Source organism: Tursiops truncatus, chromosome 5, assembly GCF_011762595.2.
Source record: "Tursiops truncatus isolate mTurTru1 chromosome 5, mTurTru1.mat.Y, whole genome shotgun sequence".
In the NCBI taxonomy this organism is placed as follows: domain Eukaryota; kingdom Metazoa; phylum Chordata; class Mammalia; order Artiodactyla; family Delphinidae; genus Tursiops; species Tursiops truncatus.
In genome coordinates this window covers 31,230,830-31,254,143 of record NC_047038.1, presented here as the reverse complement: position 1 = coordinate 31,254,143, position 23,314 = coordinate 31,230,830, and positions in this window count along the sequence as shown.

The window sequence follows — 23,314 nt, the reverse complement described above, 5'->3', positions numbered from 1 at the left end:
AGACTCCTTGGGAAGGAGCGATATTCTCTCTCCCTTTGAAGTTGGCTTTTACAAGAAAATCTTTATATACAAGGCTGTAAAAATTCTGTTCTCCTTCCTGCTTTTTTCTTCCTCAGACCCAAAGGTCCAGGAGAGATTATCTGCCTATGAAACTTCCATTTCCTAAGTGCCAGTCTCCCTGGAGTATTACGTGCAGTGCACCTGGGCCGCCACTCCAAGCCCTCAGGCCTTTCCTTTTCACAGATCAGTCAGTGAGCACGCAGACTAGAAAACCCCACTGGCGATTCACAGATGCCCTTTGGCTTCTGTATTCTTTCCAAACTTGTCCACATCTTCACTGGAGAACCACTCGTGAGGGCTTGTCAGGAGCTCTGTACGAGGTGCTGGGCCTTCTACGCTGGCCTGACACACACACACAGGCAAATGATCACATCACGATAGAGTGCCTTCAGGCAAAAAGAAAGAGCTGTGTGCAGAGTATGTACAGGTCAAGAGGTAGCTCAGGGACAAGATGAACTGTGGGCTACGGCTGAGAGGATGGGGAGACGAGTCAGAGAAGGAGACCGTACCTGGGCCAGCTGTGGGGGACGAAGAGGATGAACTAGCTTCATGAACTTGGACTTAACCTCATGAGGCCTCCATTTCCCTCATCTGTAAAATAGGTATAATAATGACATGGGGTTAATAAAATAGATGAGTAAAACAGTTTGCAAATTATAAGATGCTTTGTAAATACTGATTATGACTTGTATCTTCAAATTGCCTTCTGTAAGGAAAGCAGTGAAGGTGTGGCGTGTAAGAAAGACCCTCCCTGAGCTTTGTTTTTCTGTTTTTGCTCCTTTGGCTGTGCCACGCAGCTTGCGGGATCTTAGTTCCCCGACTAAGGATTGAACCCCGGGCCCCGTTGGCAGTGAAAGCGCGGAGTCCTAACTGCTGGACCGCCAGGGAATTCTCTCCCTGGGCTTTGTTTTGAAGAGCCCTTCCCCAGTGAGGACAGTGCAGTCCAGTGGGTGGGGAGCGGTGAGAAGGCCGGGGACTGGGAAGCCTGTGGTACGCCTTTTCTTGTGGGATGCAACCACCCAGGGTGGTATACAGAGGAATTTTAATGGGAATGCAAAAGGAATAATGTACTAGGTTTTAGGTGACGTCTAGTATTTATAACCTAATTTGGAGAGCGGCAAGATGTTTTTCTGCACACTTGGGCATGACCCCATCTGAGTTGAACTTCTGTAAACTGTGTCATTTCTAAAATCTCTAAAATCAAGGTTGTCACTTACTCCTACTCAGTTACTTCCCAATCAACTTATCTTCACATTTACCAAAATATCTAGCCCCTTGACCCTGACATTTCCTCCAGCCCCTTTCTGACTTTACTTTTTCCACTATCCAGTAATCACTGTGTTGTCAATAGTCTCAAGTCATTTGTCCCTTGTCTTTTCAAAGAACATGCCTCTCAACACCCCAGCCTGGATCTGTCCAACCGTCTGCTCAAGCTCGGTCTTCTGAGCGTTGCTAAAGAAAACCGTGCATCTGTGAAGTTAGCATTGCTCCAAATTCAGGGTTTCCCACCTCAGCCGCTGCCTGACATTCTTCTATTACAGGACCGTATTTTTAAATATTATTGGATGTATTTTTCTTTCCCGGTAGTTCCTGCCACCCATCGAAGCCCAGGGCGTCCCTTCCTTCAGGGGGGAAGGCAGTAGTAACCAGCCAGGAACAAAGGCGTCAGTGTTGAGCTTCTCCAGAATAGGCTCTTGAAGCTCATTTCAGGGAAAATAGAATTGAAAGCCAAGGTTTTCATTTGTAAGAGCCAGGCTTTGTTGAGAGGAGAGAGGATTTCTGGGTTCCAAGGAAACAAAATCAAGAGCTAGAGCATAGTTGATAGAGATCAGCATGGAGCAGGGAGGGTGAATGGTACACTCTGATGTATGGTGGTTTCCTGTCACACCAGAGGGCAACGAGACAAAGCCAGCAAAACACAACAGAAACCCAGAGGACCTGATGAGAGAGGCAGAGGGATGGTGGGGAATGAGGCATGAGTATGGATTGAAGGCTGAGTGGGGTAGGGGTGGAGGTGAGGGAGGAAGAATGGAGATCTTCTGGGGAGATTTGGGAGTCCTGGAGCGGAAAGAATTTGCATAATCCTTCTCAACTGGGACTCTGAAAGAAGACTGTTCCTGGTACAGTGGTCCTGGTAGCACAGAGTGGCCAAACTCGAGGAAAAATACCATGCTTGAGTAGAGGGAAGCCCTGGCAATGGCTGGGTCCTCCAGTTCCCTCCACATGCTTGGAAGTAATCCAGCTGTCCCAAGTGCCCACACTGGGAAGGTGGGGTGCAGAGGGGACCTGGTGCCAGGGGGTGGAAGACACTCAAGCACTCAAGAGTCCCTGTGGGGTCGCGTCCCCTGCACCGTCCTTCAGTGTTGAGGTTTTCTCCAGGCCTCCTCTCCTCTGGCCCTACACTCAGCTCCTGTCTCACACAGATCATTCTCAGATTTGTGGCTCTGAGTGGAAAGGACAGACCCTGCTTCATAATTTTACCCACAGAGCCTGGCCTATGATTGAACCTCAGAGTGTGTTTCTCAGTTGATGAATTAAGTTTTGTGGGTCCTGCACTGAATTGAAATTTTGCAGCATCTTTGCCACTTTAAAATAATACAGTGTCTTATATCTTTGGCTTGCAAATAAATCTTCACAAGATACTTCCGACTGGAAGTTTCTCAGTACGTTTGTTGAGATATTCTTGTCCCGTAGAATATTGTTTCATATTTTAGACAATAACTAGTGTAACCGCCATTTGGCAGAGGAAATTTTGGAATAATTAATATAAATTTTTTGGAGTACTATAATGTAACCCAAATGTTAGTTAGCTCAAAGCCTTCGTCCTTCTGATAATAGGATTCTCGTCCTTCCTAAAAGTATCCATAAGTTACTCAGAAATCCCTAGGGGGTGCCTTGTTTGTGCCCACAAGTTGGACTGTCAGATATTGTCACCACATGATACCCACTCCATTCTTCTCTGCCTTTGGGTCCAAAGTGTCCACAACTGCTGGCCATGAAGCCATTTTGAAGAGCATCGCTTCTGCCACTGCCCATGATGTGAACGGCAATGCCCATGACAAAGCCATTTAACTTTCCGTCTTTGGGATATCAAAGTATATCAAAGATCTCACAACTTCTACATCCTGCTACACCTTGTACTTTGTCCTCTGTCTTCCTAGAAGTTTTTGCCCCTGGTTTCACCATGTATCCTCCCATCGTGGGCAGCCATGTCTCTCAGACTTAATCCATCCTACTCATCTGCTAGACAGAGACTTGGCTGCATCTGCCCATGTGCCTGCCTCTTTCTTCTGCTCAAACCAGGCTTCCACCAGCGGTACCCAAACTCCAATCACCCCAGACTAGACCCGGCCCCCAGCATGCCCCCAATCTTGCACTGGGATCCAGTAATTGCCAGCCTTATACTGGGAGCAAGGACAGTTCTTTTGGATTGTGGTTTTAAACTCTGATGTTTGAGAGAAGAGGGCATTGTGGAGATGGATGGTGGCGATGGCTGGACAATACTGAACTGTACACCCAAAAGTGGGTTAAAATGGCTTAAAAACAAAGCAAATGATAAAAATGAGTTAATTCTTTCAATTCAGCATGCTTAAAATGAAAATTGTAAACATTACATAATTCTAAAGAACTTTTTCGGTAACTGCAAAGGAATAAGGAAAGTGAAGTCGAAAAGTATTTGTAAAATCCTTCAAAATTATTAAATGAATTGGGTCAAATGTACATCAGATCCTTCTGCAGTGTGCACTTGGATTTGCATAGACAACTTCTATTTTTATCTTTATGACTTTATTTCTTCCCTCAGTGGAGTCCTAACGCCCGTCAAGAGAGAAAAGTTGTAGAAACAAAACAAGGCTTTGTGCATCCTTCACAAGGGCTGCTTTGTTTCTGAAGGAATTTCAAGGAAGTGAGGAATCTTAAAGCTGTGTTTCATATACAATGTTTAGTTAAGCTTTCTCCTATCACCCAGGGCCCGCTTTTAGCACATGCATAGGTAATTCTTAGTAATATTGGTGAATCTATGAGCAAAAGAGAATTGCAGATCATTTAGAAAAATCAGAGGGTCCCTATGATTCTCAGCTTATTCAAAGGCCTTGTTTCCAGTGGCCAAATACAAATGCTTCGCTTACCACAAACTCCAAAATGTGGGAAGAAGATAGCTGAGTCAACAGGAAATAAAGGAGACAACTCTCAAACTCTGTGTAGAGAATTAAAATGTTACTGTTCCCACATACAGACATAGACAAGCCCTTGCTTTTAGTAGCTGGAGACCGCCTAGCTTCTGACCAGCTTGGATAGCGTACAAGGACACTATGGGGTCACTACACAAGAAGTTTATTTTCAGTGAGGAAAGAGTATAAAATACTACTCCAGCCTACTATGTGCACCAACCTCTTTGAAATAATAACAACACTGGTATGTAGTTTGGGTTTCTCATGCATACAAATTCCAACCAAAGAAATCATAATCTCACCTCCCAGTCAACCAAATAACCTCACACTGAAGCTATATCTGAGGCACTGCAGGCCCTTAAACGACAGCTCACTCATCATTCTCACGTCTCCGGGAACGGTTGCAGAATGAGTTTTCGTTGTAGATTCAAACAGCAAACCACAGAGGTTAAATGATTTACCCAAAGGTCAGTGAAAACTGCTTCTCCCTGGGCAAAGCAGCGTTGTTACAATTTTTCAAGAGATCCACACGAACGCTTATGTTGTTTTGGGAACCATTCCTGTGAGGAAGGATTCAGTTCCCAATCTTGGGAGTTCAATGTCATCACTGTTCTAATGAGGTACTTTTCCGAGTCAGATTCTTCTTTTGCTGAGGTCCTGCTTGATTGCCTCTCAGGCAGTTTTACAAAATGGCAAAGATTGCCTACCTCCCCCCTACACCTCGCTGGATATGCCTGGCATTCGTCCTTCGTTTCTTTCTTCAGCTTAATTTTTAAAACTGCTGCAGCCTTTCACTAACCTAATATAAACTATAATACGTCATTAGCAAGATGTTTGACTGTGTCATCCTGAAGCGTAGTGACTTCAGGCAAGGAAGAAGTAGAAGGCAAGGTGAATGCTAAAGACAGAGGACATCCATGCTATGTGTTCCTATAGTAATGTTCTCAGTTGTGAGATGTGGACAAAGAGGAAGAAGTCTAGCAGGTAACCCACCCAGAAGCATGTTAAAAAAGAGATACACCGCACTTAGAGAACCCACCTCCTGGTTGCATTTAAACCAACTAATAAGAAGGAGAATCGGCTTAGGGATATTTTTCTTCAACACCATGTATTGGATTATTCAAGGATGAATACACTAGAATGTCATTCAGTGACACAGTGGGATTCATGTTCCTGCAAAAATCTAGTACCTCAAAAGCTTGGGTTAGAAGCTATGTATGTGAGGTCTGTCAGACTCTAATAGTCATCTATTCATTTAACAATTATTTATTTCGCTCCTACAATGTGCAGTATGGGTTTACATGGCTTTTGACATTCCAAAGAGTAACTGATTTAATATTCGGTGAGGAATCTATGCCACCTCTTCTGCTCCCATGATCCTTTCAAATATTGGCAAAATGAGCTTACTTGTGTTTCTGCTGGGGTAGAAATACCATCAATTCCAAGGGTAGAGCAGCATTCTTTTTTTTTTTTAATTTATTTTATTTTCTGGCTGTGTCGGGTCTTAGTCACAGCGTGTGGGCTCCAGAGTGCGTGGGCTCAGTAGTCGTGGCACGTGGGCTTAGTTGCCCCACGGCATGTGGAATCTTAGTTCCCCGACCAGGAATCAAAACCGCGTCCCCTGCATTGGAAGGCGGATTCTTAACCACAGGACCATCAGGGAAGTCCCTAGAGCAGCATTCTGTCATAATATTCTAGCTGCCATCTTTAAAGGCAAAGAAATTTATATTAAAACATATATGTGGGAAATTCCTAGACCTGTCACATGTTCTTCCTATTACTCCTGGCAGTAGATACATGCTGCCCTCCAAAAGCCAACTGCACCTATGTGAGGAGAACACAGCCATGTGAGTGCAGTTCGCTGACTTAAGAAGGGACGGAGCCTTGATAGCCTCCTTTGAAAGACACTAAGCTTAAGACCTCAATAGCGGAGATAAATATTTTTCCTAATAAGTGCCCAGGGGAAAATGGTATGCACGTTACTCTTTTCAGGATCCAAACTCAGTTGCAGGCAGAACTCTCTCTAAAAGTTTCAAAAGAAGGGTGAGCCAAAACGTGCAGACATACCACCAAGCTTCTATAACTTTTCCAGACTGTGGGCATCGAAACAGGGCAAAGGGGGGCCCAGAAAAAAGAGGGACAGAGAGTTGGCAAGACCAGTGCCAAGCTGACTAGACTTTTCTTCCAAGTCTGCATGGTCTGGTTTACCTTGCCACCCTGTATTTAAGTGAGTTAAAAGGATAATACACAAATGGAAAAAAGTTGATAATATTCCTATTTCATTCACTTAAAGATAGGTGAGAGGGCTTCCCTGGTGACGCAGTGGTTAAGAATCCGCCTGTCGATGCAGGGGACACGGGTTCGAGCCCTGGTCCGGGAAGATCCCATGTGCCGCGGAGCAACTAAGCCTGTGCACCACAACTACTGAGCCTGCGCTCTAGAGCCCACGAGCCACAACTACTGAGCCTGTGTGCCACAGCTACTGAAGCCCATGGGGCTAGAGCCCGTGCTCTACAACAAGAGAAGCCACCGCAATGAGAAGCCCGCGCACCTCAACGAAGAGTAGCTCCCGCTCGCCGCAACTAGAGAAAGCCCGCGCGCAGCAACGAAGACCCAACACAGCCAAAATAAATAAATAAGTTAAAAAAAAAAGATAGGTGAGGATATTGTCTATGCAAAATTATAGATCACATAGGATTTGTAAGACAGCACACCAAATGTTATTCATATTTTATTTAGAAATCTTAGTCTATGACCACAAGAAACTTTAAACTTGATATGCTAACCAAAACCAAAAAATAATATTTTGATTTTAAAATGCCAAACACTATACCTGTATTATGAAAGCTGAATGCAGAAATGCCATTGCAATGACATTATATTTATCAAGTGAATGATTATACAAAAATTGGTCATGTAGAAATGGATAAATCTCTGTGACTAAACTAAAAATGGTTCATCCAATGGTTATGCATAAGCAACCCAGGTTTAACAGGTTCCTAAGCTAACATTCAGTATTATTAGAAAAATTATCAGAAAGGTAATCTAATAGTGAGGGAAAAGTAATTCACACCTGTAAAATGAAACCAGACAGTGTTCACGGGATATTTGCACACTGATAGAGTAAGAAATAACCTCTTTGGTAATATCAGAGTCACCAATGAAGTCCATTTACACTTCTTTTGGTGTGATTTCAGATAGTATTTTGGGGTTATAAGGAAGGTGAGAGCAGGCATTCTTGCCCTCACCCTGTCACCCTCTGCTACCACCTGAGGATAGGGTTTTGTTTAGCCCACTGTGGAGTCGGGTTTTCGGGTGGGAGGTTTAGCCGGGCATGGTTTCTTGCCTGCAAAATCTTGCCCTAAGATTTTGAAGGCAGGAGATTTTCCACCAAAAAATTTGGGGAGTTGGGCAGGGGAAGGGAAGAAAGAAGGTGCTCCATGTAAGAGAAGACCCCAGCATGTGGCAACACGTATGTTTTTGAGATCAGTTAACACATAGCAAACAACCACATGTTGATCTGAAACAGTGTGCCATGTGTCATAACTTCCCTTTATTGCTGTGAAATTGTACCATTAAGGAGTGTATTGTGCTCTTTCTGGATCAGAGAATATGGGTTCCCTGGCATGGTAGGAAGAGGAGTCTCTCTTTTCCTGCTATATCCTCCCCTCAAATGGGGTGACGCCAGGCTGAAAGGGAGAAAAGAGCTAGCGTCCCTGAAGGATGCTTTAACTCTGGGAGGGTCGGAGCCGGGTGCCTCCCTGTGCACACCCTTTGGGAGGCTGAGGTGAGGAGGGGTGCCTGTGCCCCACTGGGACGATATGACCTCAGGCTCAGCTCAATTGCTGTTTCGCCTTTGCTTAAATCCTGCCCAAGCGTTCTTCTAAGGGCCAATGAAAGGCAAGCCCACCGTGGAGATGCAGGATCCAGCCATGCTCTGCCTCTGGCCTCCCCTGGACTGGACCAGAGTTGGAACTGGGTCTGTGGAAACATCCAGGCCCGCAGTCATCGCCTTGCCTCCGGCAGATGTGTGAGAGCCCCCAGTGCCCCGATTCTCCCCCTTACTTACTCTCACTGCTCTGTTACTCCTTTGTTCACTTCCTATATTTTCACTCAGATGTGGTTTAGTGTTTTCCTTCCAAGGCATATTTTGCATGGAAGAATGCTTTCAGTGAGCTGAGGCCCTAATTGCCAAATCATGGTTGCCAAAACATGTTATTTTGGCTTCAAGCTGGTACAGAGCAGGAGGCGGTTTCCCCTCTTGGAAAAAACAAAACAAAACAACCTCCTTCAGCAGCCCTCAGGCCATTTGCAAAGACAAGGGGCTGAGGCCTCCTGGCCCTTCCACCAGCCGGTGAGGGCGACTCCACTCCAGTCACCCTCTTGCTCGAGCCGGCCTCGGTGGCAGGGCCCTGGCCCGGCGGGCGCAATGAGTAGGGAGAAGGAGGCGGCGCGGGGCGGGGGCGGGGGAGGGGGCAGCCGCGGGCGGAGGGCGCCCTGAGACTAGCCGCCAGCAGCGGGGTTCCTGCCCTGCGCCTCCCCAGATGCTTCTGCCGGATCACCGCAGACACAGGGCGCCCAGCAAGCACGGGAATTCCAGATGGAGACAAATCTGGGGCCCCGGGGGAAGCTGGATGGACCCGATCGGTATGAGATATATGGCTGCTAATTAAGTCCTGATCCCTTGGCTCCACTTGAAACAAATCAGGGAGGGGATCGAGTTTTGAGAGCAGGTGCTAACTGGTTGCAAAAGACGCGTCCATCACTGCAGGAAAAGGTTTTGCAGGTAGCTCTGCGAGGACCTGCTCCGGGAGCCCAGGCTTCGCTGAGAAAATTCATTACTGGACAGAGCCCCTGGCTCCTGTTTGCCTCGACACCAGGAGCGTGTTAAGAACCCTCTCTGCTGGCACAAAGAACTATTTTCCTGTCCTCTGTTTTCCCCTTGATAGCTGACTGACTGTCTCCTCGCAGGGACAATGGTGTAATTTAGAGGCAAGTAAACACTCTCCTGGAGATGCCAGTGGCAGTTTCTTTGCGGCACAGACAATATGGTATTTGTTAGGTCTCAAATGCCGGTCTAGAGTGGGTCCCACACAACCTCCCACCCGCTCTCTCCTTTCCCAGACTATTTAAGAAAAAATATTCGGAGCACAAATGTGTAAATAAACTTCACTGCAAATATTTGCTTGAAGAAAGCCTGAGAGTTCTCTGAGTATTGTGTGCGTGTGAAGACGGACTGCGTGGTAGTCAGGGTCTGGATGAATAGTCTAACATTCTTTCTCCCTCTTCAGAAACTTTGCCCATACGCTAAAAATTTTGGGTTTAGATCATGGCTAGCATGGACCGGGCACTTCTGTGTGCCAGGGGCTCTGCCAGGTGTTTTACCCACATCATCGTTTAATCTTTATGAGGACCCTGGGAGGTAGTTGTGGCTTAGCGAGGTGAACTGACACATCTAGTAAATGACCAGCCAACGATTTGAATTCCACCTGAGCCTGTATTTTTTAACACAGTGCTATTTATCCCGTCTCCCAGCTTTGGGTCCTGCACAGAAATAGCAAAGTACCTTGCACACTGTGCATACCCAACAAATATAGTCAATGAATGAATGAACGCATGAGTCTCAGGTAGTATTAAGGATTAGCCTCAGGTTCATATTAAAACAGTAACCTGGGCTTCCCTGGTGGCGCAGTGGTTGAGAGTCCGCCTGCCGATGCAGGGGACACGGGTTCGTGCCCCGGCCCGGGAAGATCCCACATGCCGCGGAGCGGCTGGGCCTGTGAGTCATGGCCGCTGAGCCTGCGCGTCCGGAGCCTGTGCTCCGCAACGGGAGAGGCCACAACAGTGAGAGGCCCGCGTACCGCAAAACAAACAAACAAAAAAACAGTAACCTGGGAAATTGTTCTATTATAAGTCTAACAGTCCAGAGGTGTCATATTTGGGGGACAATGTTTGTACTGAATTAAAAAGAATAATTCTGAGGGTCTTCCTTTGATCTGCGTGAGGCACGCTCTTAATCCTGACAGCATCGGACCTATGTTTGGCACATTTTGATGAAGCTGCAGGCAAGTTGGCTGAAGTTGCTGGCATTGACCCCAGGAGTCATTATCAGCATAACTTCCTTTTCTTGTGACATGTAATCCCTTTCCTAGCCTCACACCCCAGTCTTCCGACTACTCTTGACATTGGGAGGCTGCTGCTTTGAGGCATGCCTCTAGCCTCTGAGCGCAGGCTTTCTCTGGAATGTATTCTGTGTTCATTGCACTATTTATTCGTTTTATATTACAGAGATGGGTGCCTCTCTGGTGCCTTTCTTTGTACTGCGCACACCACTCAGCCCCATACAAAGGGTGGTTTGGATTCTTGTTAGCACCTGAACTAATTTGAAAGAGAACCGAGTTAAGGCATGGGGGTATATGAGAAACGTTGTTTTATGATCGTTTATGAACAAAATGATTTCACTTCACGGTGCTTGGAGATTCTGTGAGATGAGAAGGGGCTGAACTCAACAATTAAGCCACAGAACTGAAAATGCTAAAGGGAGTTTTAATGGCTGGATTTAGCTCTGACGGGGGCAGGCAGGCCCTGATCCTGTTTCATTTTCCAGCTCTTCCACTGTCCTTTTGGTTCATCCTGAGTAGCTTACAAGTTCTCTGGCTCCATTTCACTGTTGCTGTAATGAAGAAAGAGTGCTGTTGGTCAATGCGTTTGTTTTTTTGTTTTTGCCAGAAGGTTTAGTTTAAAAATTGTAACACAAGTCAAGGGTGATGGATTAAGAAAACTCCAGGTCTGCATACTCCCACCCACCTCCATCCACCGTTTTCTGGAGTGCATGTTTGCCTGTACAGCTTAACTGTTGATTAAATTGCTTTCTTGCTTTCATCCATATGGGTCCCTGTCCATGTGAACAAATTTCCCTAACTCTTTAGAACCATGACCTTTAGAGTCTGCCTGAGGAATGTAAGAGAACTGCACATTTTACAAAACTGATGTAAGATTTGTTTAGAACTTCAGAAAAAAAACTGGAAAGGGGGGGCATTACATTGCATTTTTACAAGAGGCCCATTCAACAACACAGGATATGGCAAAAATAAAACAGGATTGGGTGGGATGCATGTTTGGGTTCTCAGGGGGCTGAAATCAAAGAGGTGTGCAAACTATTCTGCATAAATCCCTGCCATCCGCTTTGATAAACGAGATTACGGACTTGAAAGGTCGATTATATATTCTTAAGGAGAAATGCCAGGTTCTTGTTAATGTTTGTGCCTTTCAGCATCTAAAAATAGACTTGAGTGAGCTAATCACACTGATGACCATGTACAGCAGTGGGGTAAGAGCTTAATACAATTTTATTACCTCCTATGGGCAAATATTTGCCTCATGAGACACACCCACTCGCTCCAGAGTAGTCTATTGTAAACAACTGGCTCCCCTTTTACAAGAGCTGAAATCTTTATGATGTTTGGGAACGCTGAAACCAAAGCTTATTTGAATCTCATCTTGCAGCCAGGAATGCTCACCAGTTGATTTTTCCCTCTCTTTCTCACGATGCCCAAGGCATGTTCTAGAAAACTAACATTGGCAAAAGTTCTCTTCACCCTTCCCAGTTTTATTCCTGGGAGTGACGGATGGCGGGTCTTTTAGAATTTCCCATCTAGTTCCAGCAGACTGACGATATCCTTCCTCCATTTTCCTCTGCCTTCGTGAAGCTGACCATTACTTCAAAGTCTTAGATCTCTGATAGAAAGAGGTGAGAGTCATTTCCGATAATTTTGCTGCCCGGATTTAAGCCTATGAGATTTCAGCCCAACTGCTTGCCTGGCTCATGGAGATGTGCTGAGTGTCTCCCCTAAGTGCTTTATTATAATCAAGTGGACTCTAGGTGAATATCATCGCTCCTAACTCGTGCAGGTTGTGGGACCATGTGAAGCGTTAATTTCAATTATCTTCACTTGGCTCCTTTAACAGGCATAAACATATTAAATGAGTTTATTTTAAAATAGAATAGAGATAGTATTCTTTTTCCTCATTAACGTGTGGCTAGATGTGCCTGTGTGTGTATTTATGTTCATGCTCACTCACAGAACTGCATTTCGGAATTATTTAGGACTATTTCATATCATTCCCATTGTCAAAATGGACTTAGTCTAAGCAGATTAACACAATTCTGGCCCAAACGGGAATCATCTGTGTTCCAGCTAGCTTTCAAAATTAGGAAAGCCCAGTTGATTCATACGTAACTTCTAAAAATGTGTTTGGCTTGTTAATCATGCTTCAATTCTATCAAAGGAAACATTGCTTCTGCACCATCATAAGCCTCCTTTCAAATTGTTCTCATACTTTTGGAGCCATACAAGCTACCATTGTGGTGTATTGATGGTTAGGCTTGGAGTCACGCACTACGTGGTAGGTCTAAGTCGTGTGTGTGTGTGTGTTTGTGTGTTCATATATACGACTGTGGGGTATTTGTAAGCTAGGCTAAACTGCTGCACAAGTAGAACCACAACTGCATTACGGTTTAAACACAAAAGGAGTTAATTTCTTGCTCAAGTAAGAGTCCAAGGTGAGTGTCCCTGGTCAGAGTGGCTTTCCTCCGAAGTGCTTCTAGCTGTGTGTCCAGAAACAGAAGGAAAGAGATTTGGAGTAAACGTCTAGCAGTCTTTACCACCGTGGGTAGTCATTTGTGTCTAATATATGTGCACAGTCATTTGTATTCAGGAAGCATGTGGACATCTACCCAGAGCAGAAGTCAGTATTAAACAAATCACACACACACATCTATGCAAACCCAGGAATAATACCAGCTGCCCTTTTACAAAAGCAGTAACGTGTATTGGATTTAGGGAAGACTAGAGCCAATGAAAATGGCCCCAGCAGAGAATGCCTTTTCCTATTTTGTCAGAAATGACATTAAATCAACCGGTAAAAGAAACAGCTGCGAAGAGGGAGCGATTGGTAGGTGGGAGAACTAAAGGGAGAGGCATTCTGCAGCCTCCTCTTCAGAGTTTTATCACCAACCACCCTCCTCCTTCTCGTCTCCTCCTGACATCTATTTCTGTTTGTTCATTGCTACTTGAGAAAGTCTGTCTCCCCTCTCCTTCAGGCAGCCCTGACCACCCAGGGCTTCAATGGCAAGAAAAGATCATGTCTTTTCCTCTCTACATGATGAATATGCCAGATGAGGAAGATTCCCAGGAATATCAATTATTTAAAAACATTACTAGATTACTGGATCTAAGACAAAGGAAATGGCTGGAGTTCTCATATCTGCCGAAGTGGCCATTTGATAAGCCCGCTAGCTTTAGAAGGCAGATATCTTTAAAAGAGAGTCCAGCTTCTTGTGTCGCTCAACACCTCAGCCCATACTGAGAGTGAAAAAGAAGGCCAAAGCTACAACTTGCAGAAGGAAGGGGGAAACCCACAAAGAAGCCAACCTGACATTTATCAGCACGAGCTCTTTTGTTTCGGTGACATAACACACCATGTCAGTTCCTGGCATGCTTACTTTCTGCCTTGCCTGAAGTAACAACAATGCCAGTTGCTCGAAATACAGGAGCTATAAATGGTAACTGATAATATTATGCATATTTTTAATGACTTGCAAAAAGTGTTTTTGGAAAACTGCCTTGGAGGCGCTAGTTTAAGTTCTGTAAATCAAGGGGTGATGAGATTAAGCGTGTAAATCTATGCTTCCTTGGGCTGAGCACCTCCGGCGTCTGCCCAAGATTCTGGCTGAGTGCTAGGCGGCCTCTGGCCTTGTCTTTGAAACAGAAGTTTGGGGGGAAACCCCGGAGAAGGGGGAAGGGCTGGATGAAGACGAAACTGCAACCAGGATTCAGCTGCTACTGGCACTGGCCTCCACTGACTGACTCTGTTTAGAGGCCATTTGGCCTTGTGGGCTGGGATGAATTCAGCATTGGGATGTCATTGCTGACCCCTGGTTGTACATGAAAATGAGAATTAAGCGTCCCCGCCCTCAAATATTACACCTGAGAACCAGATAAAAAACTTGCTAATGGTGGCATCATCTTCATTTAAGCATTGGCCTTGGGTGTTCTCCAGAACCCAGAAATATATTTCCTAGTAAACTTTTTGATGTGCAGAGCCTTCTGAAAGCATCTGAAAGCCAAAATCTCTGTTTTGAGAGTTAGTGGGAAGTATCAAAAAGTTCTGGCCTTGACCAAAGAAGCCTCTGACTTTCTTGAAAGTGAATTTGTGACCTAAATGTCACCTTTGGTTAAATTGATATAGCAGGTTGTGTTACGTAAAGTTTCTAACCAACCTGCCTATTTGTTCTGCTTCTTTCTGTGTGACCACCTCTGATTTCTTCTTTATAAAGCATCATTAGGATATCACTGCTCTTTCTTATCACCCTTCCTACATGTGTTACAAAGGAATAACCAACTGTTTGGATTTGCCATGGTTTGCGATTATCAACTTTTCCATTAGTTAGTAGAATAGAGAATCTAGAAACTTTGGGCATGGATACAATTTCCATCAAAGTAAAATTAGGTTTTTTTCACCTTCATATATGAGGTAAATTTGGATATCTTGACACTAAATTCCAAGATGTTTTGCAAAAACTGTAGAAAATTTTGGCTAGAACAAAATAGAGGATTAAATTACTTCTATTAGCTTTGAGAAAATCAGATGAACTTCCTATTCAGAAACAATACAGGAAAAGCTTAATTTCCATAAAATTTACCCAGAATTGAAAATATTTTAGCATCTAAAAAAATCAAATTTTCTAACCCTTGATGGTCTGTGAGGAGGAAAATCTCGTTGAGGACACCCAGGTCTGTTTTTTTTTTTTTCCCCCTCTGCTGCTTGCATTTCACTGTAATTCCACCAAAAGTTGATGGAATTCACACCCAAATGATTTTGCTACTTGCTAGCAACTCTGGAAAAAAATAGGTGGGGAAAACCATTGAAATTAATGATTTAAATAAAAATGTTAGATTGTATGAGTTTATTTTAATCATTCCATCCCTGACTTCTTTAATCAATAAGTGTAACAACCAACATGGCCATGGAGGCTGTCCTGCCTTTGAGGAGTCCTGAAGACTGCCTCTTTGCCAAGCCCCTCCCCCAGCACGGCGGACATATCAAACTCCTGCCCTTGCTGCCAAAACCACTCATCTTGTCTCTTTCTCTGCTGCTCCCCTGTATTATCACTCCCATTTGTATGTCTCATCTCCCCAACTATTAGGTCTCTTGAGGCCAGGACCTGTCCTCAATTTGTTTTCTCCTCAATTTGTAGTTATCAGAGCCTCATACTTAGAATGGTTTGTTCTCAAAATGTTTGTTGGAGGAACAGATGAAGTTGGAAACTCATTAAATTCTCCCTAACCCCTTGTTTGTTAGTTTTTTTACCCCATATTTATACTTCAAAATTTGCCCTTTAAAGAAAAGCATACTCCTTTTTGTTTTCCCGATTAGTAGAAATGGGAAAGTTAAAAAAAAAAAAATGAAGAGAAACAATAAAAAATCAGCTACAAACTTAACGCCAAAATAACACGCACTGTCATTATTTGGGATATTTCCTAGAAGAGCTTTCTCTGTACATATGTGTGTGTATACACACAGTTGGGGAGTGGTTCTGTTTTATTACTTGCAAACATGCCGTATTCCAGTTTTCCATGCCACTTTTTTCACTTAGTTACAATATAACATTTTCCCTATGTCTTAAGACATATTGGGTTATACTATGTTCCATCATATGAATACACCATAATTTATTGATGTTAGTTAGGCTCCCTTTCAAGTTGCAGGGCCAACTCAACCTAACTGAAGCAAAACAAGAAGGGGAAATATTTATTATAATGTGATGTAGAACATGACATAAATTAGTGTAATCCTAGGTATACAGTGACAAGTGCCAAGAGCAGGGTGCATGGAGCTTAAAGAGAAATGATGTCTGGCTGGAAGAACCGGATGGGGCTTCATAAGGGAGATGGTATTTGGTCTGGGCACAAAGGTGAGGTGAAAGTGATAATGACCTCAATGTTTTAAGTGCAGACCATGTGATACACTATACTAATCATCTTACGCAGATTGTCTTATTTATTCTTATTTATTCTTCAAAGCCTTTGCTCTTTCACTTAACACTCACAGTTTTCCCCACGTCTTAAGACATAATTGGCTATGTCATTTTCCATCATTTGAATTCTATATATTCCATCATATGAACGCATAATATGAGGATATTCACTTTTGTAAATTGCTTCTTTTAAGTTGCAGGACCAACTCAATGTAACTGAAGCCAAACAAACTTATTACATTTATTATATTTTCATTCACGTTTCACAGATGAGAAAACCAAGACTAAGAGGGGTTATACAAACTTGCCCGTGTTCAGTTAGGACTTTGACATGCAGAAAGGAGGAATGGGGACCGAGCTGGATGGTGGGGCAACAGGCGGCAATTTAGGAAAACGAATAGTATCATCAGAAGCATCAGTAGCCACGTACGTCTACACAGTGTCACAGTGAGTCTGCTCCTCGGGGTGCATTTCGTTAGGACCTGCCAGATGGAGAAGACAGGAAATAACTACCTTTCACGGTGGCTCTTTAATGTGGTTCCTTAAACAGCCATCTGTGCTACCCATTGCAAGAAACCGAGGATTTCAAGTCATCTCTTGAATCTTCTGTGTGACAGTTTCTCCCATAACGGCTCCTTCGTTGAAGATCAAAGGCCACCAGACATTTTAACGTAGAGCCAACTTTTAATAAGTGATTTCTGCAAAGATGGGTAATTCAGGTGACATCAGAGAAATGCACATGCATACAAAATCAAAACTTCAGCTCATTTCCATCTTTTAAAATGTAATGCATAATCTGTTATAAAAGTTTTGGTCAAAGTAACACGCTATGATGAGTTGGTTCTCCTCGCTCTCTATCTGAGATAAAAACGTTTGTCTAGGACAGATGTGTTTAGGGCTTTGCAGAAAGCCCTAGCTACCTCCCCTGACTCACTCACTCTCCTAACTCACAGTGCGTATGGGAAAGCGCTGATTTCTTCGTTTCCCTTGGCTCACTTGTTGCATGCAGGGCGTCACCAAGCGGAGGCGGCAGCCCCGGGCTGTTGGAATGGCTGCAGTGGGTCTGCCTTTGAAGTCCTACCCTGCAGTTATCTCCCACTGCACCAGGCGGGCTGTAAGCAAGCCCGTTGCGTGCAGCTGTCACCATTTCAGCCAGCAGGCGTTTGAAGATGTGCCGCCTCCACTCCACCCCTTGCGAGGGAAGCCAGAAGAGAAGCAAGGGTGGTCTCCCCATGAAATCGTTTGAATGCTTGATAAGAGTGTGAGTCTGCACCTTACCCCTTGATGGAGACGTTGCGGGGAGGGGCAGGGTGGAGAGGAAGGTAGCCTTACCTCCCCTCTGAAAACATCGAACACAGGTAGCTGGAACTGCCACATAGGTTTATTACAGCTCTTGATGACAGACTAGGTTGCATGTGGTGGAGATGGTGGTGATGGCATCGGGGGAAGAAGGGAGGGGAAGGCAGGTCTCAGAACTTCTGGAGGATTTGTCACATGAGCCTCTGCCGTGCAGTGTTTCTCACCTCTTCCCCTCGGTGTTCAGAGCACAGTTGGGACCCCGAATCCCCACGCTGCTCTTGAACATATGTTCTAAATGAGTGGTGAGAGAATGTCGCAGCCGTTGAGGCAATAAGCATCGGCTGTGGTTTTTGATTTCCTCACCATGTCTCTGTCACTTGACAAGTGAGTCGGTGTGTCTCACCCCTGGAGTGTGAGCTAGGACAAATTTTTGCCACCTCTTTCCCCCACTCCCAGGCCTCATCTCGCACAAAAGAAGACAGTCTTCCAAAAGAAAGTGGCTTGTGGAGGTTCTTTAAAAAACTAAAAATAGGGCTTCCCTGGTGGCACAGTGGTTGGGAGTCCGCCTGCTGATGCAGGGGACGCGGGTTCGTGCCCCGGTCCGGGAGGATCCCACATGCCGCAGAGCAGCTAGGCCCGTGAGCCATGGCCGCTGAGCCTGCGCGTCCGGAGCCTGTGCTCCGCAACGGGAGAGGCCACAGCAGTGAAAGGCCCGCGTACCGCAAAAAAAAAAAAAAAAACTAAAAATAGAACTACCATATGACCCAGCAGTCCCACTGCTGGGCATATACCCTGAGAAAGCCATGGTTCAGGAAGGAAAAAAAAAAAAGGTTCTGAAGAACGTAGGGGCCGGACAGAAATAAAGACAGAGACGTAGAGAATGCACTTGAGGACATGGGGAGGGGGAAGGGTAAGCTGGGACGTAGTGAGAGAGCGGCATGGACATATATACACTACCAAATGTAAAGTAGATAGCTAGTGGGAAGCAGCCGCATAGCACAGGGAGATCAGCTCGGTGCTTTGTGACCACCTCGAGGGGTGGGATAGGGAGGGTGGGAGGGAGACGCAAGAGGGAGGAGATATGGGGATATATGTATGCAAATAGCTGATTCATTTTGTTATACAGCAGAAACTAACACAACACTGTAAAGCAATTATACTCCAATAAAGTTGTTAAAAAAAAAAAAAGAAAAGAAAGTGGTTGCTCAGAAGGGCACTGCATTTGCCCAGACCTCCCAAACTTCTCATCAAAACACTTCCTTCTGGGTTGATTTCTCTGTTGCTGCAAATACCACACATGGAGAACTGGTGCTTGGCTTCTGGAGAGCGACAAAACTACTTGCACAGTCCAGGCCGGGGCAAGACGCCGGCCAAGCACGAGAGGATGGCCTTCTGCTTTCACTGACCAGCTGTGCCCCCCGGGAGAGCCGTCCTTGCGGCCGACTTCACAGGGGAGCCAAGCGACCAACAGCAGATTGCTCGTTTTACAAACAAAACTTCAGACAGTAGGAGAGCCTGTGTAAGCTGAGTTACAAATTGCTGTCAGGCCAGGGTGGGGACTTGGCGGTCAGTGGTGGAGCCTTGGGTTCTCTGCTGCCGGAAGGAAGGGAAGTGACCTGTTATTCAGGCTGGAAGGACAGTGGAGGAATCCCTGGTATGAGAATTTTCCGCCTCTCTCTGCATCTCCAGACACCATGTGGCTGGCCCCTTGGCGGCCTAGGAGATTACGTAAAGGACTAAGCCTCGCGCAGTCTTTATGAAGGATAAACATCTTTCTTCTGCCACCAACGTGGTAGCAATTGTGGTTCCAGGAAGGGAGGTTTCAAAACAAAACTAGGCCAATGCTGTCGGCATCGCACTGCCTCCAAGAAGATAGCATCGGCTCTCATCAGACACCAATTTTCGAGTTTGTGGATTACCCAGACCTTTATTCTTCCCTTCCTATTTGGCAGAATCAGTAAAACAAAATTCGGGCTGGACAATTTTTCTATTTGTAAGGACTTTCTAGAAAGGGTTTGGTTGCAGAAGTGATTCAAGCTTACTGACCCCAATTCAGTTTTCAGACCATGTGTGCCTATAAATGGCTTCGCCCTCTTGGGCAGAAGAGAGGGATCTGAAGGCTTGGCCAAGCAGGCCCTGGTCTCCCCACTCCTTTCAGCTTAAACCACTGTGAGACCAAGAAGAGGGTTAGACCTGTTTCTAGTTTAGCACTTTTGGTCCTCAGAGGGATCCTGTGTCCTCTCTCAAAGCTCTGGGCAGCACGGGGGACAGTCTCGCACAAAGCATGTCACGGTTGTGGTGAAATAACCTTCCGAGTTAAGAAGTACTTTGAGGATTAGGACCACCCGGGACAAAGAATTGCCTAAACGTGTTGACCCCATTTTTCATACTAGGGGTTGAGGAAGCAACAATACTATTTCTTGGGAGAAATGACATGAAGACGATGCGTCACCCTTAAGACTCACGCTCTTTGTTGACACGGCAAAAGGAATGCAGAAAGGGACCGTGGACTCTAGTGCTTCAGTGGGCTCCACACTCCAAGCTCTCATTCACACACTTCAGTTCTGTTAGTTATGTCAGAATTGGGCCGAGAGAGTTTGGGGAAGATCTGGGTTTGAATTCTAGACTCACCACTTGAGAGATGCCTATCGTTTCTGAGATGCAGTTGCCTGATCTGGAGAATTGGAGCGATCATGTCTATCACAGACAGCTGGTAAGTAAGATGAACTACGTAAAGCATGTAAGGAGTCTGGCACCAAGGTGGGTCTATAATAAGCACCCAACATGTGCAATCCCCTCCTCTTTATCCCCTGTTCCCCCATGTCTGAGATCAATTAAGAAAAGGCACCGAAATACGGGGTTGAGTCATTTGAGACACAAACCTGAAGGTTGAGAGGAATTAGAAGGTCAGTCTGAGAGGACAGGAGTGGGCATTGCGCCTAAAGCCACCCGATAACCTCCTGGGCCTGTCTGACGTCCAGCACGGTGCATCTGAAGCAGAGACTGAGCAAGTGACTCCGTGGTGGCCGTGCCATCAGGTGACGTTCACGAAGGCCGGTCAGCTGCGTCATTTGGAGATTGGGCGCTGGAGCATGAGGTCCATGGTAGTCCTCTGGGGAGGAGGTAGGAATAGGGAAGAGGGGCAGTAAACTCACCCCTGGGGACGGGGTGTGAAGTAGAGTGCATTCGCAGGAGGAAAAGACTAGGAACCTAATTATTGGGGAATTTGGAATCCCCCAAGACAGAGAAATTCTGACCCTATAAATGAACTAGGAGTTCCAACTTAAAACACACACACACACAATGGAATGAGGGAGATATGGCTTAATTATAATATGTAGAAAAAGAAGTGGGGATTTTCTTTGACTCAGTACAAGGCAACAGTGTGATGTGGTTACAAATCCTAGGGAACATTAGTATTACTAGAAGTATCCCCCGCTAGTCCTGCTGCTTTAGGGTGCACAGAGACAGCTGGGCAGGTGGGCAGGTGAGCAATGATGGTGAAGGGGACAGGAAGCTGAATCATCTGGGAAAGTGTTGGAGGAAGTACAGAGGTTTAAAAGAGAAAAAAAAAAAAAAGGCAGCAAGAGTACCCAGTAACAATCTTCAAATATTGGAAAGAGAATGTATCAGTCAGGGCTCACGGTTGCTAACTACAGAAACTGACTCTGGTTAACTTAGTCAAAAAGGAATTTGTTGGAAGGTTATTGGGGGACCTGTACTACCATCAGAAGACTGGAGAATCTGGTGGGGAAAATACTCGAGCCAAGTAAGGCTGGCAGCAGAGGATAGAACCGTGGTTACGCCACAAGAACCATCTAGCTAGGATGCCAAGCTGGCACCCCCCCCCCCCCCCACTGCTCACTGTGGCCACCACTGCTGGACCCTTCTCTCTTCCATGGATGGTCTTGGACTGTGCCTGCCCCTCCCCTCATCCCTCATATTAAAAACTCTACTCGCTGGGGCTTCCCTGGTGGCGCAGTGGTTGAGAGTCCGCCTGCCGATGCAGGGGACACGGGTTCGTGCTCCGGTCCCGGAAGATCCCACATGCCGCGGAGCGGCTGGGCCCGTGAGCCATGGCCGCTGGGCCTGCGCGTCCGGAGCCTGTGCTCCGCAACGGGAGAGGCCGCAGTGGTGAGAGGCCCACGTACCGCAAAAAAAAAAAAAAACTCTACTCGGGGCTTCCAATTGGCTACATGACCATGTGCAGGCTGTCTGCAGATGAGTAGATGGAATGCCCAGTCCTCTTCGGCTTCCACGATGGGAAGTAGGTCTCTGCCTCCCTCAAGACTCACAAAATGGAGAATAATCACAAAAGAAGAAGAGTTAGAGTTTAGGGCAGGCACAAACAAATGAGAAAGCAAAACCAGCTGCAAAGCAGCTATCTGTGATTACTTGTGTAAAACCCTAAGAGGTAGGAAAAAGATTGATAGATACATGCAGTTGTGAAGCAGATATTCATTTGTTCAAAATATGCTTCTAATGAACAAAACTGGGCCGACATGATTGAGTTGCTTTGGTGGTAGCGAGTTCCCCATTCCTGGCAGAATGCAAGAAAAGGCTGGTGACCACTTGGTGAAAGTTGTCCTCTGTAATAATAAATTTCTAGTAATAAATCATCTAGTTATAGGGAATTCCCTGGTGGCCCAGTGGTTAGGACTCAGCGCTTTCACCGCGGCGGATCAGGGTTTGATCCCTGGTCGGGGAATTAAGATCCCGCAAGGCTCGTGGCACGGCCAAAAAAAAGTCATCTAGTTATAAACTAGTGTATTTCTTTCAAAATTATTCTTTCTACATTATAACAAAGCAGGAGACTATTCCAGAAACTCTTAAACCCTAGACCTTGAAACAAACTCGCCTGTGCTTGGGTACAAATGTGGAAAAGCTGTGAATCCCTTGACATTTTCTAACAGATTTAGAGGATGGGGGTGGGGAGCGGAGGGTGAGCATGTGGCTCCTCTCTCCCCAGAAGTACCAGTCAGTCATCCACGCCAGGAACAGGCAGGCTGGAGGTGTGGGAAGTTTCTGACTACTAAATTGGTCCCTGAGACCGCCAACAGGCTGGAAGTTAGAAATGGTCCGGGGGTAGAGGAAAGGGAGAGAGAATAATTCTACTGCTGCCGATGCCAGGACAGACTTCCCACCCTCCTGCCACCTCCCACCCCAGAAGGGAGGCCCCGGCAGCTAATTGCACCTGGCGCCTGGGGAGCGACATCTGGGGTCACTGGTGTTTGGCTGTTCTCTGCCCGGTTCCTTTACTCTGTGTGCTTGGGTCAATTTCTTCTCTGTTGCCCATAAATATTTACAGCTCCTACATGCCCTTGCAAATTGGATTAATCTTAGCATATTTCTGGGACAGAGATGCTCCTGTCCAACCTGAGTCCTGAGGAATAGGCAGGAGTACTTTTTTTTTTTTTTTCCGTTTCTACTGATTGAGCTCAAGGAGAGAAAGAGAGAAGAAGGGAGGGGGAAACAGAAGGAGGGAAGGAGAAAGAGGGAAAGAGAAAGAGGGAAAACAAATATTAAAAATTTTAAATGTGAGCCAAATGTCAAAGAAGACATGAGCTCAATATCTGGGGAGCAAACTAGGAGAATGGGGCTTGCTGAGGATGGTATCAGTACCACCAAGTCAGGGTGTGAAGAGAGTGGGTGAGTCCAAAAATAGATTGAACCATAATCTCAGTTCCAGAGCACAGCGTCAAGAAACTGAAACCCTCTTCCCCAGGTAAAGGAAAGAAGGAATGCC